The 11626-nt window shown below is 41.8% G+C and overlaps 1 protein-coding gene across 13 annotated transcripts in view; it reads right to left on the bottom strand.

Moving 5' to 3' along the window:
• Positions 1-11626, bottom strand: part of LOC107264305 — a 52308-nt gene that overhangs the window by 25939 nt on the left and 14743 nt on the right. Inside the window, exon 1 of one of the 13 annotated variants that reach the window (XM_015732422.2) lies at positions 762-1019. The exons of the other annotated variants lie outside the window; for them this stretch is intronic. The gene's annotated coding sequence lies outside the window, so the exon portion shown is untranslated. Of the gene's footprint in view, positions 1-761; positions 1020-11626 lie in introns of those variants that run through there. 13 annotated transcript variants of the gene reach the window in all.

Genomic DNA, 11626 nt, shown 5'->3' with positions numbered 1-11626 from the left:
GGATAGTCTCTCCCAATGGGGTTTCAATGAACAGTCAAAATGAAGTTGAGTACACAAGTACAGCCCTTGGTTAATTAAATAATGGCAATTAATTAAGCGACCTGTACGTTGAAAATAATTAGAAAAAGCTTACGCGGGGATGTGTATATATATATATTTTATATACCGATATTTAGTTAAAATTTGTCTCTGCGCGTATGTAGAGAAAATTTAACATTTTGCAATTTTTCCATTTTTTTCAGCGTCCCCTGTGATAACCATTTTATATATGTATACGTCAATTACTACCCCTAAGTTATTTACGAGCATTGGTCGATATATAAGGGTGGTACGTCATTTGAATTAATATAACACTTGCCGAAGGTCCGTCTTAAGTAACAATGCTCTCGCTAATAAATACCAAGGGTTGTACGCCTTCCGAAGACACCCGATAAACGCCCCCGACAGACAAGAGCGCGATTTTAACCCTCTGGCAATCTCATCGACACAAGGGTCGGTGACCATTTTGTGCAAAGACACAACAATGCTCACATTGTTTCAATGTTAGCGACCCTTCGACGATGGCTACCCCTTTGATGAAGACGCGCATCGAACAAAGCCCTCTCCAAAAGGAGTACGCGAAAACTCTACCTCTCGAGTCCTTCCACCCCTAAAACCCCAAACCATCAACCAGCCACAAATAAGCCACCCTTGCGACCACCCTTAGTCAGAACCAAAGCCTCCTGCAGCCTGACTGGTTCTTCAAATTCAATTCTTCTTACCCTGCGGCCTGGCCCTTGGCCAGTGTTTCTCTTCTGTCTAGAAAACTTCAAACGGCCATACTCGATTGTAAAACTGTAATTTTTTTTTTAAATCTCCTCATCATCCCATTACGATATCCAGATATAATTTTCGAGTCCGCTGAATCTTCCACGTTGGCTGAACTTTCCGACAGAATTTTACTACATAGGAAAAAAAAGGGAGAAAGTCCGTGCCGGTCGGTAAGGTAGATCTCTGCCTTGTCGACGCGGACAAATATTCTAGAACAAACAAAGAGCAAAATGAATGAAAAAAAAAAATCCATTAGATTTCTTTGAAATTCGGTCTTATATATTTCGAATCCATTGAAACTTTATGGCTTTCGATGTACAAACGAAGCTGTCGATATTTAATTAAAAAAGCAGCGACAGGTTCGTGTACGTAAAATGGAAGTTCTTTTTTTTGTACGACGTTGTATACCAGAAATACTGGTAGTGGCAAACCTGGCTTTTGTTCGACTCGACAAAGAGCACAGTCTCCGAATGAGTGACAATGTCGCAGCCCCGTAGCTCGTGGCAGCGACCCACGAGCTACGAGCAATGAGAAAGAGAAAAAGAGAGAGAGAGAGAGAACGTGACTAAAGGTGAAAAAACGAAACAAAAGAAAATAAACATCGCAGTACCTTCCAGTTAATGGAAAACGTTGCCTTAATGAATTTCTTGTAGATGGCGCTCGGGTAGCTCCCACGGGGGTTCCCCCGTTACATTGGTTTCTTACGTTTCTTAAATGGACAATGCTAAAAATGTTTTTCTAGAGTTCCAACGACATTCGCCATACGACCGTATATGGAATAATCAGAATTTATTGTTGCAGTCCCGAAACTCTCTACTGCGTACATGTATAGAAATATAGCGTATGAATAAAATATCTGTGTGTATATATATTACACGTCACAAGTATAAAAAGGTAAAAAGATACGTAATGTGAATTCACATTTTCAGCTAGCAGCCCAATTACTTTATAATGATTCATAGGCGGCGAATAAAAAAACGGGGGGCTGGGGGGAGGGTATCCATTAAAAGGTTCAAATTAAATTTACAAAGCACGTGATATCGAGGACGCCGAGTCGTAATTTTGTCGAAGAAAATTCAGTTTGGCTTTGATGACTTGGACATGGAATAAATGGTGGTGGGTGGGGATGGGAGGGAAGGAGGGCTGTTTCGTTGACGTAGACGATACCGAAGACTCTTTTTTTCTTTTTAAATATAATTTAAGGAAGAAAGCCTGAAAATATTCGGGCATCCCACCAATTCATATTCATCCCTTAACTAAAATCCTCTTCTTGCTACCCTTTCGTTTGTTTACAAAATTTCACGTCAATCCTTTTTTTCTCTCTTTTTCTTTCGCCCTTTTAACAGGCTATTCTCTCTCTCTCTCACTCTCTCTCATTCACTCACGGAACAAAGTTAGTTATTAATAGACCGCAGGGCAACCCGACTAACCGGTCGTGGAGGGGTTTCGGCGGTGGCGAATGTGTTTCAGAGGGTTGGCTGGCAGGGTTGGTTTACTAAAAAATAAAAAATAAAAACCTGACAGCTTTGCGCTCGCCGGAATGAAAATTGTGAAGAGATAAAGGCACGTGCAGGGTGCATGTGATGGTGATACGAGGATAGGGGACGAAGGGGCTGAAATAAAATGGTCAGAACTAGGGAGGTCGGACTAGTGGGATTAGTTTTTATTAAAGCTGAAGTTAAACCCTCTGTGCGCGAAGTTGTCTTCAAAAACAGTGAAATGCGAAGAGGGGCGATGGGATAGGGGGCGATTTCGCAGAAATGAAAGGAAAATTATATGACGCACACGTGTATCTACATACAAAGGGTTGAATGTGCACAAAAAGACCGGAGGACCGCGACCATTTACGCAGGGGATGTTTCAACGAAAATTTCATCCCTTGTGTAAAATGAATGAAGCATCTCTCTCTTCCTTTCAGCGACAGGGCGCGATGGAGAGGGGCTGACTCACGAAGTTCTACTTTACGTTTAACCTCGTTTCGCGTTATCGCAAGAGACGACACCAACAGCCTGTCTGTTCGTCCCTTTGGCCCATTACGAGCGAAGGAATGGGGTGGGCTAGGTACGGGGTGGTTGAAAAAAAAAAGAGAGAAAGAAAATTCATGCGCGCGCACGTACTTGTTTACACGTAAAAGACGAGTGAGTCTTGACTTCAGGAAATGTTTACCCGAGGCAGTGACTGCTGTACATACCTGGTGTACGAATTAAAACTCGGTGTAAATCCAGAGCTGTGGGGTGTCGCTGGACTATTCGTCAATCGATCATATTGTATCGTCATAATCGCGACGTCACGATAAAGAGAGCAATTTAATTGATACGTGGCATCTGAAGTGTTGGAGGAGTGAGGGGGGGTCGAAAAACTCATGATTTCGATATTAAGTATTGTAGAGTCACGATTGGTCGATTGAACGAAATATGCGTGTAGGTTAAGTAGAGGAAAATAAAAATTGACAATTCTTTAGCCTTCTCTTTATATCTATATATTAAAAGATTGAGTAACCGAATGAATTCTGTAACTGTCATACGTCGCCATTCGAGAATCGAATGGCTGTCGAATTTTCTTAAATCGATTATCGAAACGTTCAGGCGCGATAACTCGATATTTATTTTCGATATGTTTCGATACTTCGAGCGGAATACCTTACGTGCGTTTCCACGTCGAACGAACTAGTCGTGTATACGACGGTTAACTCGGTAAACTCTGATTGGTCGGAATCGGCTATCACGTGATTGGTCCGACGGAGGCCTTTTTCGTGTTAATTAAATCTAACCAATGAGGGATCTGGTTGTCCGAGCTATCCGTCTTGTACGACCAACTCGTTCGATACGAAAGAAGTACGTTAGTTCTTCGTACGAGGAGTATCGGTTTATTGTGGGTAATTCAGGTATGCGAGTAAGTACATAATAAACGGTATCCAGGCGTATGGATTCCGCGCATGCGCAGTGCGGGTTAACGGGCGAGCAGCGTGCGAAGTTGTGTTGAAAATATTTGCAATCTGATTACAGCCGCCATTAAGCGGTTATTGAGTTAGCGTGCACGGTGGGGTTTGGTGAGTGAGGGAGGGGTGAGGGGTCAGGATGGTTATACCCTGCCTCATGTTACGTACCAGAACAGCCCTTACAGAGAGGGAAGCAGGTGGTAAATTGCGCAGGCTGAAAAGCACCCTAATGGCGGTCGGTTGCAAGAAGCGAAGAGGCCATCGTGATACGTCAATCTAGAAATTAACTGGACACCCCGTACATCGTCGATGATATGGGCCACGCATCGGTGCACCCTAAGTGCATCGTCAGTGCGTCGGCACTGGCAAAATAGCACGAGAGTGACGCGTCCGATATTCGTTTTCGGAACGCGACGCGTTCGAGAAAATAATTCGATTCTCTTGTTCAACAATTTGCAGGTTAAACGAGTAGACCGAAATACCGAGGGTGAATTTGAAGGTTGGTTTTTTTTTTCACTTTCTTTTCGAGTGACGATATCGGCAAGAGGACCTTGCGCGTTTAAATTAGTCAAAAGATCAGAAGAAGAAATAATAAAAAATGGCGGATCGCAGAAGTAAAGAAACTAAAGTGTAATTTTCTCATTAACAAAAAAAAATGTATTACCTGTCAATCAAGAATAGATTTACCTTACGGTAATACCACCCCCTCGCTCGTTTCTTTAATTTACTTCTATTCGCCTTTGCTTCCACCGATTGACTCCCATTTGTTTTTATCCAACCGTCTCTCGGTTTTCCACCATAGAGTTAATACAGATAGAGCAGACAAGCCATAGGCTGCTCTGCAAGTGGAAGTGTCCGTTCGCTCATAATGAGAAAGAAAGAGATAGCTGAATCCCTTTAGCTATTCGTCTTTGCACCCTGATTTGCATCTATCTCTTTCTTCGCCGCTGCCGCGTTGAGAGCTGGCTTATCTGCTCTATCTGTATTAACTCTATGTTTTCCACTCGTTCTTTTATTTCCACTTTCAAACTCAATCACTCTCCCGCCTTTCTTTCCACCGTCCGATTCGTACTCACGTTCAGGCACCGTCGAACCAGTCGGTAAAAACAACTAACTTTTTTTCATTACCATCCGAGCATATGTATCCAGCACGTAACGGCGTACCTGATTGGTCGATATAACGTCAAGCCGTAAAAATCCACAAATCACAGGAACGTTTACTCGCCAACAATTGGCTCTCCTCGAGACGCGTATATTTATTTTTTTTTTCAGAACTTCCATAAAGTATAAAGAATCCTATGAGACAAAAAATTACACCAGAGCACACGCAATATCCCACCGTAAATATTTACCTGTCCAATAACGGTCAATCATATTTTCACCCTTATACGCGTAAATACCCACCGGTGCAATACCCACAAGGATTCCGAACCATTGTCTCGACAGATTTTACGAATCAAATACTATTTCCCTCGCTAGAGTGCTCTGTACGCGGATCTCTTGGATTCTACAGATTTTTCATATACCACAATGACGCGACGCTACTGTCTTCACCGACTGTCCCAGGGCAGGTTCAAACCACGTGAAAACAGTACACGGAGACGGTACAGCACAAGCATATTGTCCCGCAACAGAAAATTCCCAGGAGAGATGAAACAGATGGAACAACCCCAGCACTCCTCGCCTTCGTAAACATTAGCACGGTATCAACCCTCGCCCTTTGAGAGCCGTTCACCCCACTTTCAGGCTGAGTCCTTCGCCGCACGGTGTCCCACTAACAAAAACAAAGACAAACCTATGATGGACGCACGCGACGAAATTAACACACCTATATATTAATATATAATATATATGTATATATACAACCACGAAACAGCCAAATCTCTATATCGCGTTCAGCATCGAACCCCCTTCTCTTCTTTTTTTCCCCTTTAACTTTCTCTTTCCACCCCTACCCTCAGCACTTCCGCTCGGACCTAATTGACTTCCGGCGTACCTACCACGTCACGGGGCAAGGAACTCTATCCGTGGACGCAGCCTAAGATTCGAGTAATATCGACCGTCCCTTCCTTCCGGCGACCTACAAGAGTTAAATGAACCAAGGGAGTGTGGAGGTGGCCTCCCCCCCGACCGACTGGAGGAGAAAGGGATGTCGGTTGTTCTTATACCTCATGAGAACTCGAGCAACAGGCAGTCACGGCCCCATGATACCCTGGAGTTACCCTAAACGCGATATATGGGGGATATTCCAGCACAGTGCTGACTACAATAACTATGCTGGAGGGCGTGATAAGGGTAGAGGGTTGTTATAAAAAATATATATATATATATACCCCACTTACAATTATCTCCAAACGAGTCGTAAATTTTCCTTTTTTAATTGTGCAAAAAAAATTTATAAAAAAAAATATTTTTTTTTACTTCGTTCAAAATATTCTATTTTCACTTTTTTTTTTTTTTTTGATTGATTTGACACTCTTGTTGTTATTATTATTATTTTCCATTTCACTGATAAGCTTCGTCCGTTAAAACAACGTCCGAGAGCTCCGGTTTCCATATTGATTTACCAAACTGAGAAGTTACGGACAGTCGCGCTTCGGTAAATAGGTTGGTACCCATGGAATTGCGATACAGCGGCAAAAGTTAGACAGGCTTCAAGGAGGTTGGCAATGGCCGTAGAGTGACTCCCCCATTATCATTAGGAAGCGTCAGTTCGTAGCAGTGGTTGTCAAACGTGAAATATTTCATTGGCCGAGCAAGTTATCGGGAACCGACTGTAGGTACGGCACAAAAACAAAAAATATATATATTAAATTACGTAATTCCGCGTAATACCGCAATATAACAATCGAACGGATAAGAGTGATTAAATACGAGGAAGAACTCGAACGTCCAATTGGCACAGGAATGGCGCGTGCACCCTTGCCACATAATAACAATGGTCACTCTGACGTCACTGTGAGATACAAATTTAAGGCTATACATACACGCGCCATAATACGTGCTGGCGCAATCACTAAAAATTGTATTGTATAATAATAATAAATTTAATAATACACGCCCACGTTTAATATATCGCTTATACTCTATTGTATGTTATAGGTATACGGGATATCTTAGAATATATTTAAAAAGCAATCACGTCGGGCCAGCGTAACAATGATTACAGGGCGGAATGGATTGTTGAGAAGTTTTGCAATATAACCAGCAAATATATTCAGGTGCCTCGAAGCGGAGGGGTTGGTTTATCCGATCATGCAAATATCGGCAAACATTCCACGCGTTGCTTCGGCTACGTCGGGACATCGATACTCGATAGTCCACAGAAGCCAGTTTTAAACCGATATATATATATATATACGTATATGATGGATTGAACGAGACGTTTAATAAATTTCATGGCTCAGGGCCGTACGAATTATTTTGCAGCCCGGGACCTATATATATGTAGTATACATATATGCATATATAGACATAGTTCAGGCCCGGCTAAGGCACTTTGCGCGATTACGCACGCACTCTGTGTACATGAGGCATATAGATACGCATATCCAACGTATACCACACGCGCGTGCTCACATGCTACACGTGTGTGTATATGTTAAAGCAATATGACACAAGGACGAGACACTCAGATTTTCATATAAATTTTGTAAATATATATATATCAATTTGTCTCTTTAAACGCATCCTATCCCTCGCAGCATCCCTTGTCAGAAGATAGCGTTACGTATAGGCATCCTACGTACACGTTGTGGAACTTTTGATCCTCAGTGGTCCAGACGGATAAATACCTGTATCGAACGGCTCATGAATTTTTATAATGTATTCTTGGCCCTCAGGCATTTTCAATCTGTCTACGAAGATCCTCTCGGACTCTCAGCATCCCCCATAGATATTTCTTATATATGTATACCTTTATCCCTCATACGTTATTCACCCTTTATATCTTCTCGTCGTGTCAGTCTGATAGTGTGGAGGGATGAAATTTTTTTTTTTTTTTCGTAATTTTTAAAAATTTATTTCGACAGGGTGACAGCACTGGAATGTACCGGCCTTGAGATTTGTTCACTATTGTGCGTGTGTATATATATATATATATATATATATATATATATATATATATGGAATCTGATGTCAAACTAGGAAGCGATTGGCGTGATATTAGATATCAGGGATTCACAATCATCTCATTGATCTAGCTTATATGGCTGTAATAGGGATATTGGGTATGTGCACGAGAGAGATAGCGCATTGGGGAAAGACGAGAGAAGGAGAAAGAACAGGACGAAGCAAATCACGAAATACACTTTGTAACACGTGTTACCCTTAAAGGGAATCAATATAGGTGAAATCGATAAGAGCATTAACGTCGGCTTCGGGTGTATTTTATATGGCGGGAAAAAATTCAAATTTAAACTCAATTCTTCGCACTCTCGTCACTTCGTAATCGGTACTACGGCTTACGTGCGTATACCGAGTGATTTTTTTGTCGGAAACGCGACGGGTTTTTTTTTTCAATTTTTTTTTTTTTTTTTTTCGATTGGCAATCGAATTTTTAATCGAGAATAACGTGACGATATTTCTCCACTGATTTTATTTGTTTTAGCAAGTTGCGGGTGACAAAAAATTTTTTTGATTTTGTGTCAATGCTCGAGTTAGTTGGAATAGTAGGTGTATATATGTATATATCGTGTCTCGGGATTTACCGCGAAACCCTTGGGTGGTTAAAAAAAAAAAGTTTTTTTTTTATATTTTACCCCTGCTCCGTCTTGGTACGATTTTAGTATATATATATATATTTTTTTTTTTCACGCTTTCTTTCCACCCCAAGTTCTTACGGCAAATGGCGCGCGAGCCTTTTAATTCTCGTGCCTCTTTTTATTCTCGCCATTTGATTCTCGGCCAGCAACGTAGAATGTGGCTGAATATTCATGAGAACTATAAAACCTAAATACCCGTCGCGAAATGCCCGGGCTCTATCCGCCCGCCGCTGCTGCTTGAATATCGGCAACAATGTCGAGTAAGGTGGCCGCTAAACGAAGTGGCATGAATATTAAGAATTTTTTTTAACTTTTCAATTTTTCTTTTGATCCATTTTCTTTTTCAACCCTTAAACCCTGTTAACCCATCCTCGTGCCTCTTGTGCCCTTGTGTGCTGAGCCCTTGTGTATTCGTCATTATCTTCTTTTGCATGATTATCCCCAAGGTTCCGTGTACGGTGTAGGTTATGAAGTCTCAAGGTGGTTTCACAACGATTCAAAATGAAACGCGAATTTAATGTTTATGTAGTGAACAATTGAAATCCAAAAAGAGGTTAATTTGACTAACACAAAAAATTTTTCGTCATTGCCTCTACAAGCATACCACCCCTTATGCACGGCACAAATATATGTACGAGAAATTGAAAAAAAAATTTTTTTTCAAAATTCTCAGACAATCCTACATAAAAAAAAATATATATCTTAAGCCACCCCTCACGCTCAGCCCGTAAATTTAATTAACATCGAGCGATTTGCTGGCAGCCGCCCTGTCAGAAAGTGAAAGCTGACGTAACAATTAGAAAAAATTTGAGAAATCTAAAAAAAAAATCTCGTACCCTCCAAAGGAAAACTTTTCAATTTATTTAATTAAACATTTCCACCCCAACGAACACATTGACTCCACACTCAATTTCCAATTTACCTCCTTCGATTGAATTACCTCAGTTTTCCCTATATGCGCCGTCGGTTCGCAAAAAAAAAACTAATTTTTCATTTCCAAAAAAAAAAATACCCAACAAGTAGTATCGAAGAAAAAAAAATTGCACTCCAAATTTTTCTTAAATATTTTTAATAACCACGCATGGTCCATTGGATCACACGTACCAACCATCCCGCCAACCTTTATCCACCCATCATCCTATATACGTCGAAGCAATTTCATACATCGTACAAAAGCGATACCGCTCTTGCTTTGATGACTCGTGTGAGCGTACCTTTATGTAGACACTCACCCACCATAATATCAGATACACAAGGAGAGCTCGTACAAGGTTCCTATATCTATATATATATATCCATCATTCTCTCTGTGTGTCTATATATATATATATATATACGCACACAAAATTCTCCTATCACTTGCTGTAACAATGCATTTTGCAGGACAGAATAAAAAGAGGGAATCTGTCATCGAAACGAGAGCACTTTGTCTCTCCCCTGTCTTTACCAGTCAGTAGGCTGCAGTATATAGAGTACTGTATCGATAATGGCTAAAGGGGTTGATGAGAATGTCGTATAGTACGGTGAAGCGCAACATACTATATATGTATATACAGGGTGTTCCGAAACTACCTGACCCGGTGGGTATGGCGGTGTTCGGTAAGCTTCACTGATCACGAAAATGACCTTCTTTTTGTCCGGAAGGTCATAGTTTTTAAATGGGAGCAGGACAAAGTTGACCAATCATAGCGAGGCGTCACGAGAAACGTAGGCACCTACGAACTCTGAGTTTTCTTCCCTCGCTTTTGTTTCTCGGTGGCTTCGGGCAGGATGACGTCAGTCGAAGACATGCCTATTGGAAACAAGAAACAAGCTACCGAGAAACAACAGCGAGGGAAGAAAACTCAGAGTTCGTAGGTGCCTACGTTTCTCTTGACGCCTCCCTCTGATTGGTCAACTTTGACCTGCTCCCATTTAAAAACTAAGAGCTTCCGGACAAAAGGAAGGTCATTTTCGTGATCAGTGAAGCTTACCGAACACCGCCATACCCACCGGGTCAGGTAGTTTCGGAACACCCTGTACAATATTGATTTATATGCCTCCCTGGCTACCATAGCTCCTGACAACCCCGGCCGTTTTTGCTCGGTCCTGTCTGCCTGACTTGAAGCAACGTCTCGGTACCTTCGGGAGGCACCACTGATCACGAAAATGACCTTCCTTTTGTCCGGAAGGTCATAGTTTTTAAATGGGAGCAGGTCAAAGTTGACCAATCAGAGGGAGGCGTCAAGAGAAACGTAGGCACCTACGAACTCTGAGTTTTCTTCCCTCGCTGTTGTTTCTCGGTAGCTTGTTTCTTGTTTCCAATAGGCATGTCTTCGACTGACGTCATCCTGCCCGAAGCCACCGAGAAACAAAAGCGAGGGAAGAAAACTCAGAGTTCGTAGGTGCCTACGTTTCTCTTGACGCCTCCCTCTGATTGGTCAACTTTGACCTGCTCCCATTTAAAAACTATGACCTTCCGGACAAAAGGAAGGTCATTTTCGTGATCAGCGAAGCCTCCCGAACACCGCCATACCCACCGGGGTCAAGTAGTTTCGGAACACCCTATATATATATATACATATATATGCACATACGTGGACAACACAAAAGTTTACTTCCCTTCGGCTTCTGCCCCGGCTAATGGACCAATTTCGCGGAAGAGTCTGCGATGCGTTATTTGAAAGAAACAAAATAAGGGATGAAATTTGCGAGCACAGGAGTAAATATAGTCTCAAAGTGCGCGTACGCCGTAGATATACATACGACGAGATATTTAGCGGGTTCCAGGCGGAGGGGGGTGAATGAATGAAAATAGGGGTGGCGTTCAGATATTTATCTTAAAAAAAAAGAGAAAAAAAAAGAAACACTTGTATCCGAAATAAATTATTTTCCAGAAGCTCCGCGAGACTTTACCTTGGGACGTTGCGACGTGTCTCTGACGTAGGAGAGTAAAGGGATGAACGAGGGGGTGAGTGCATTAGGATGCTGTGTCGTAAAGATGAAGAAAAAAAAAAGAAGAAAAAAAAAGGAAAAATATAATACGAAAGAATAGAGAGAGCATCGAGAGTATAAAGGGATGCTGCTTCGGCTAAGGTGATGCTGGGTTGAGTGGGGGACGAGTGAGGGTGGATCT

Source organism: Cephus cinctus, unplaced genomic scaffold (genome assembly GCF_000341935.2).
Source record: "Cephus cinctus unplaced genomic scaffold, Ccin1 Ccin1_scaffold0168, whole genome shotgun sequence".
Lineage (NCBI taxonomy): Eukaryota > Metazoa > Arthropoda > Insecta > Hymenoptera > Cephidae > Cephus > Cephus cinctus.
The sequence above is the reverse complement of the archived record's forward strand: the minus strand, read 5'-3'. Positions and strand labels throughout refer to the sequence as shown.